Below are 6,638 nucleotides of genomic sequence, written 5' to 3'. Positions count from 1 at the left end.
TAATTTGTTCATAGTAGAAGTATATATATTTCTAAAATTTGTTTTTATCGAATTCAATCGCATAATATTTTGAATATCTTGCTTCGTTGCTTCGATATATTTCCTGTGTATTTTGCCATTCATTTTTTTAAAGGCAAAAGAAGGGTTGATTTTTTTCTTCGGTTTGTTGCGCACATTTCCTGTCTATCAAATTCATTATGTTGTAACTGTCGCTTGACTTTGAGAGTTTTAGAAACTTGTGTCAGGTCATGGGCTATGCATTCTGTTTTTGTAACAGTGAAGTCATTCAATTGTCTGTACTCTAGTGTTGTTGTCTTTTTTCTGTTTGAGTTACAAGTATTTGTATTGGGTGAATATACATGTGTGTTTGCGTGCGTGTGTATAGGTGAATATATATGTAAAGGATAAAATTGTTATAAATTTTATCAGTGGCCAGCATATAAAACAGACCTGTTAAGGTGAATTCATTTATAGTATTTTATACTATAATAAATCTCTCTCTATATATATATATGTATATAGACACACACGCATAAACATATGCATATATACAGATAGGTGTGGATGTGTACGTACATCGATTTTAGCACATTCCTCTCGTCTCAATTTGTTTCCACTATTAGACATCACTAGTCAATTTCATGTATACAGGTACAGTTGCACGTCTACGTCTCATTTTCAGCTGTTCGAGTTTCATGTCCGTTATTTCAGCTCAATGCTTATCTAATAAACCTATTGCCAAAATTTTCATTCTCCACCACAGAACTTGACCCTATTCTTCTGTGGCGTACAGAACTTTCAGTTTAAATGCCTCTCCTTATACCTGTGTGTATGTATGTATATATATATATATATATATATATATATATATATATATAGAGAGAGAGAGAGAGAGAGAGAGAGAGAGAGACACACACACACAAAATATGGGTGTTTAATTCACAGGTGATCTAAGCAATTAGGTAAGCTAGGTAAGTGGTGTAACGGATTACAAGCGCTCCAAGGTTATAGCCGAGATGGTAGTTATGGTGCCATTGCAGATTTCTGATATAGCGGATATATATTTGTTAAAGAGGACAATAAACGTTAAGGCAAGGCAAACATCTCAAGTCAAACACATTATTATTATTGAAAAAAAATTTCAAAGTCTTACGGCTGTTTCTGGGATATTCCGTCATTGGAGACAAAATAGGGAAATGAGAAGAGAATAGATTAATGAAATGAAGACAAAGAGAACATGAGTAAAGGAATAAGAAGATGAAGAAAGAGAAGAAAAAAGCATAAAAGTTCACAGTTCAGCTTTCCAATCTTGTAGAGATAAGTCCATAAGTCCCTATTCTATTTTCTTGTCTTTCTTCATCTTTTTATTCCTTTATTCCTGTTCTCTATATCTTCATTTCACTAATCAATACCTTTCTCATTTTGCCTATTTGTCTCCGATGACGGAATATCCCATACTCTGGGATATCCCAGAAACAGCTGTAAGACTTTGAAATCTTTTTCCAGTAATAATAATGTATATGACTTGAGATGTTTCTCTTGCCTTAACGTTTATTATCCTCTTTAACAATTATATATATGTGTGTGTGCGCGTGTTTAAAAGAGGGTTGAAACCATGATTTAAAAGATGATTCCATGCATTTTTATATAGATTGATTTCAAATATTGACACAATGCCGACAACGTCGTGTAGAGACTAAAGCGATTACATCGATCCCCGTGTACAAATCATACTTTTTTTTTGGGGGGGGGGGGGCTTGAAAGTTTGAAAGGCAAAGACGATGCCGGCAGCATTTGAACTCAGATCCGGTGCGGTAACCGTTACACCAGTTCGCCGCGGTATATATTATATCTACTTATGTATATAGTAATGCGTATATATCGATGTATACATATATTCACAGTTATATATATGCAGCTAGGTACTACGGGTGCGCGAATTTATATAGCAAAGGAATTTCAGATTAAGCAGGAAGATTATTCAATGCTCTTCGGAGAGTTTATAATCTTACAAGGAAACGGTTGACATTGACTTCAAAGTTTCCGTTTGCTTCTTTTCGAAAGGCAGACAAAGGTCAGCAGGCCGTAACTACGAAGTCTCTATCACATTTTTCCTCACCTAGCTTTCCAGGTTTAGTTAATGCATATAGTGTACATAGGTACCGACGAAAAGTTCAAAGTAGTTCTCTATGTCAGGGGATGAGAGTTAATTATGACAACCGACAACATGTCTTGGTGGAATTTTAATGTTCCGCTGACGATCGGGAGATTCGAATAACTAGATGTAAGAATCCAGCTGTCATAAACATAGTATCCCTCATCACTTGGCGTCGAGTACTATTTGAGACATTGTGCCTTTACCTTCGTGTGTGTGTGTGTGTGTGTATGTGTGTGTGTGTGTGTGTGTGTGCGTAGGTGTACACAGGCAGACATATATACCTATTGAAAATCCCTAGAAATCTATAATCTCTATATTCTACGGCTAATGGCAAATATATCATTTGATGCAACAGACTGAAAACAAGTATATTTGCTACATTTTTGTTACAATATAGGTTTTACTTTTTCTCTAACACCATACGTTATTTGTAATATATAAATATATACTCCGCATAGTTTCATGGAAATAGGAATAAATTTGGTAATTTTTCTCTGAAAAACTGTTTCAGCTTGCCATATTTTCAAATTTGGCCAGAAAATACGCGAATAGAAAATCACTGTTAACGAAAGAAAATGTATCTTTGGCGGAAATTTATTTGGAAATTTCCCCGTTGTGTCTATATCGAATGCTTTATTTCTGTTCTCCTCCTGAATATTCAATGTTATCAAAAGGAATTTTTAAGAATACCAATCGCAATTTTTTTCCTCTTTTTGTTTTGTTTCTTCTTTTCTACTGAGTAATAGTAATAGAAAAACATCAATTTTCTTATCTAGCCAGCCATTATTGACACTTTCCGAAATTTGCTTAGAATAAAAATGTGATGTAAATCTAAGATTAGACGCAGTCGAAAGCAGTTCTGACATGTATAGAATTCCTAATATTTTACAGGACGAAATGTAAAATAATCTGCCAATATACTAGGAAATTTCAATGTTGCTGCAAGCATATAATTGACTCCGCGAACCTATTTGCATCTAGCATCATTGAGTGACTCTGTTGACGGTAAACTTTTTGGAGATTAGCGGGAAATGATAAGCTTTTGTTATTGTCAATTTATTTCAAGAAGTAAAATAAGTTCTTTGTTTTGCTTATGTCTACGTTTCCCTTCGTTTGACATATGTTTTACAGTATATTTGTCTACCGTTTTCTGCATAATACTCATACACGAACAAAATATCTCTTATATATTGTGTGTTTCACTTCTTTCTCATACATTGTACTGATTTTCGTTCATGTAAATATGTGCATATTTAAAGAACATTACGATTACATAGACAGAATAACATGTTTTCTCTCTGGCGTAAGAAAAATGTTATTGAATTTTAACTATATAAAATAGTAAATACAACAATTTTTTTAGTACACCGATTCATATGGATATCACTAAATTATCTGGTGCAAGTGGGACCTTTGTATCTTTCGATCAAGGTGGAAATGCAACAAAGTTTTTTGATCAAAATACATTAGCTCTAATAATTTAGTGTTCTGAAGCATTCGACTTATAAATTGACACTTTCCGAACTTTGCTTAGAATAAAAATGTGATGTAAATCTACGATTTTATATGTAGAATACATATTACTCATGAAAGAATGTCATGGAATTAATGTTTCTTCTTTATGAGCACTCGGGTTTAGCCGCCGTCGGTCTTTGAATACCTTATATGTATATGTTCTGGCACACATCTGTAAACATATATCTAATACACATATATCTTATCGAACACATAGTGAGATAGAGTTCCGTAACTATTCTCTATTCCGTGCTTTACAAACATGCGGCATCTTACTATTTTATTTACAGTTCTGATACTGTAAAAAAAAAGTCTGTTCTATAGGAGCATGGTATAGATCAATTATGCACTCAAGTATATAGAAATGCTCAAATTATTATGCAATTACACAAATTATATTTTGAAATCTATTATTCTATGTGAAAATACAAAGTAAACCAGTAGCACATCCCTCAGAAGAAAATCACCAGATACATCTTTAGAAGCTTCGGATATAATTATATGATGGTGAACAAGTCTGTATGTATGTTTGTTTGTGCGTGGATGCGTGCACGCATGCACACACTCAGACACATAACAGAGAGAAAAGGGTTAAATACTCATATGTAAATACGGATATTCCTATATTTTTCTACATCCGCACATTCCTGTGTTAATGATTATGTTAACATTCAAAAGAGAAAACATATATTTTTTTGTTCAGATTAACGCACACACACTTTACGAATGAATGTTGGAATATGGGTCTTATTTATATATACTAATTATTAAAATTCACATGATTGTTGATATTGTCTTTAAAAAAATGATCAAACGTTTCGGTCTGTATGGCATCATATTAGCGCCAGTTGTAATCTTGAATATCGTTGAATATCAATCAACAGCACATATTGACTTGAACGTTAAAATATTTGGTGATAATTGAGAAATTTACAGCCACCTGATATCTAAACATCAAGTACATATGTATATACATATAAATTAATGAATACATTTCAACACAATTAAAAAACCCAGCTTTCTTCAGATGATGTATAACAATTCAAACAACATATGAACAGCACACGAACACATTGGGCGAACTAAACCTGATTCCAGTCAAGATTGGCTTTGGTTGAGAGAGAAAAACAAAGCCAGGATAACATTAAGTGATTATTTAGTGGGTAGTGGGTACAAAAGGTTTATAGCTTCAAGGGCAATTATTGAGCATGTTAGGGCTGGGAGAGAGAAAAGAGCCAGGCAATCTATTTGTTTATCATAACGTGTAAGGCAACGTTTGGTTTAATTATATATGTATCTCTTTGCTATTCATTTTATTTTATGCCAGTTTTATTATACTAGGATTTGAGATGGGGATACAGGAACAGGAGCTGAAGCTAAGATAGAGAATACGTCAAGCAATTAAGTATTCAATACGAGTGTTACATAAATTTATTTAAAATCAAACAGAAGGAGAAAGAACTTAAGTACGAATTTGGGGTTATAACGGGAGAAGGTAATGACAAAAATGAGAGTGAGAGATATTATTACCTGAATAGTATAATTGAGATTGTATAAATTATGAAAATGTCGCTATAGAAGCAATAATAATTCATAATAACCAGCAGCAATAATATGGATCATAGAGCAATTGTCAGGATGCTTTGAGGTAGTTGTGCCATAAACAAAACGAAATTAATTTCAGCGGGCGAATACAATTAACTCAGAATTGATATAAAGCTGAATAAAGGGGTTTATGAGAATGTTGGTAATTAAAACTAATAATCGTAGAGTCGTAGTATCTTCTACGATGATTTTTCTGAGTAAGGTAAGATGCAAATGGAAATCCATCATAGGTTATTAACAGACATACTTATAGAAAAAAAGATATGTATACCTAAAAGGAAGTATTATAAAATAAGGGTCAATGGGAAAATAGGTAGCATGCTACCTGTTTTTCGAATTATAGAGTTCCGATGGTAAAACCAAAATTATCTAATATACAACACATAGAGAACGGGATATACCAGATCAATATCGTCTGTAAGTTATTGGGTATGCAGCTATCCATTAGTTACATTTCTAGTTTGTTTTACAAGTGTAGTGAAGATTAATAGGTAATTAAAATGCATTCGCCACTCTAATATATGATCATATTATAGTATATAATACTATATAATATATGATTATATTATATTATCGATTGAATAATACAAATGTTCAATCCCAGATTAATAGATTTAGATGGTGTGTCCTGACAGCATCTCATACAACACCTATAATAGTTTTCAGGTATATAAAATGATTAAAGATAAAAACTAGAAGAATAAGAAATATCTCGTTACATGACCATGCCAAGGGTAAAGCGTTGGCTAAAAACTAAATTGACAGATTAGATAATACCTTTAAAATATTTAGAGGTGCGGGTTACATTATGAATACATGAAAGACGAAGGTCCAATTTATTACTAATTAAATTTTCCCTATTCTTATACTTTAATATCACATAAATCTCCACCTAGCATTGTCTGCACCCATATCTGCTGTTGGAGTATGATTTTCCCCATCCTAATTATATCTCATTTTATATTAAATGTAGCAATATTGTCTCTGAGATGCCAAATATTTGAGGCTAATGATTTTCTATCAGCCCTACGCCTCAGTCTACGATGTAACGTACTCATTAGTCTATGAAAAAAATTCGTTAGAAACAGCTAAAATGGAATGACACTTATCCACTGTTTGTTATTTCTTTGTTCATAATACACCTAACTGGAATCCCGGGCCGTCGGACATTCTGGATTATATCAAATACCGTACGACTAATATAACGTAGACTTTTGGATATGTTACAAAAATACTCACAACGGTTATATTTCCAGTTCACATAATCTGAATATTTCACTGGATGTCCTCCCGTACCGATGATATTTATTAACTAAAGGTGCTCTTTGCAAGTTAATTCGACCTAACTAGTATCTATATA

General features: G+C 32.9%; 1 protein-coding gene across 1 annotated transcript in view; it reads left to right on the top strand.

Annotated features, from left to right (window-relative positions):
• The window catches only part of LOC106869364 (glutamate receptor), a 695,940-nt gene that overhangs the window by 620,691 nt on the left and 68,611 nt on the right, over positions 1-6,638 (top strand). The window lies entirely within an intron of this gene.

This window comes from Octopus bimaculoides, chromosome 1 (genome assembly GCF_001194135.2).
Source record: "Octopus bimaculoides isolate UCB-OBI-ISO-001 chromosome 1, ASM119413v2, whole genome shotgun sequence".
Taxonomy (NCBI): Eukaryota; Metazoa; Mollusca; class Cephalopoda; order Octopoda; family Octopodidae; genus Octopus; species Octopus bimaculoides.
Note: the sequence above shows the minus strand (reverse complement) of the source record. Positions and strands in the feature narration are given on the sequence as shown.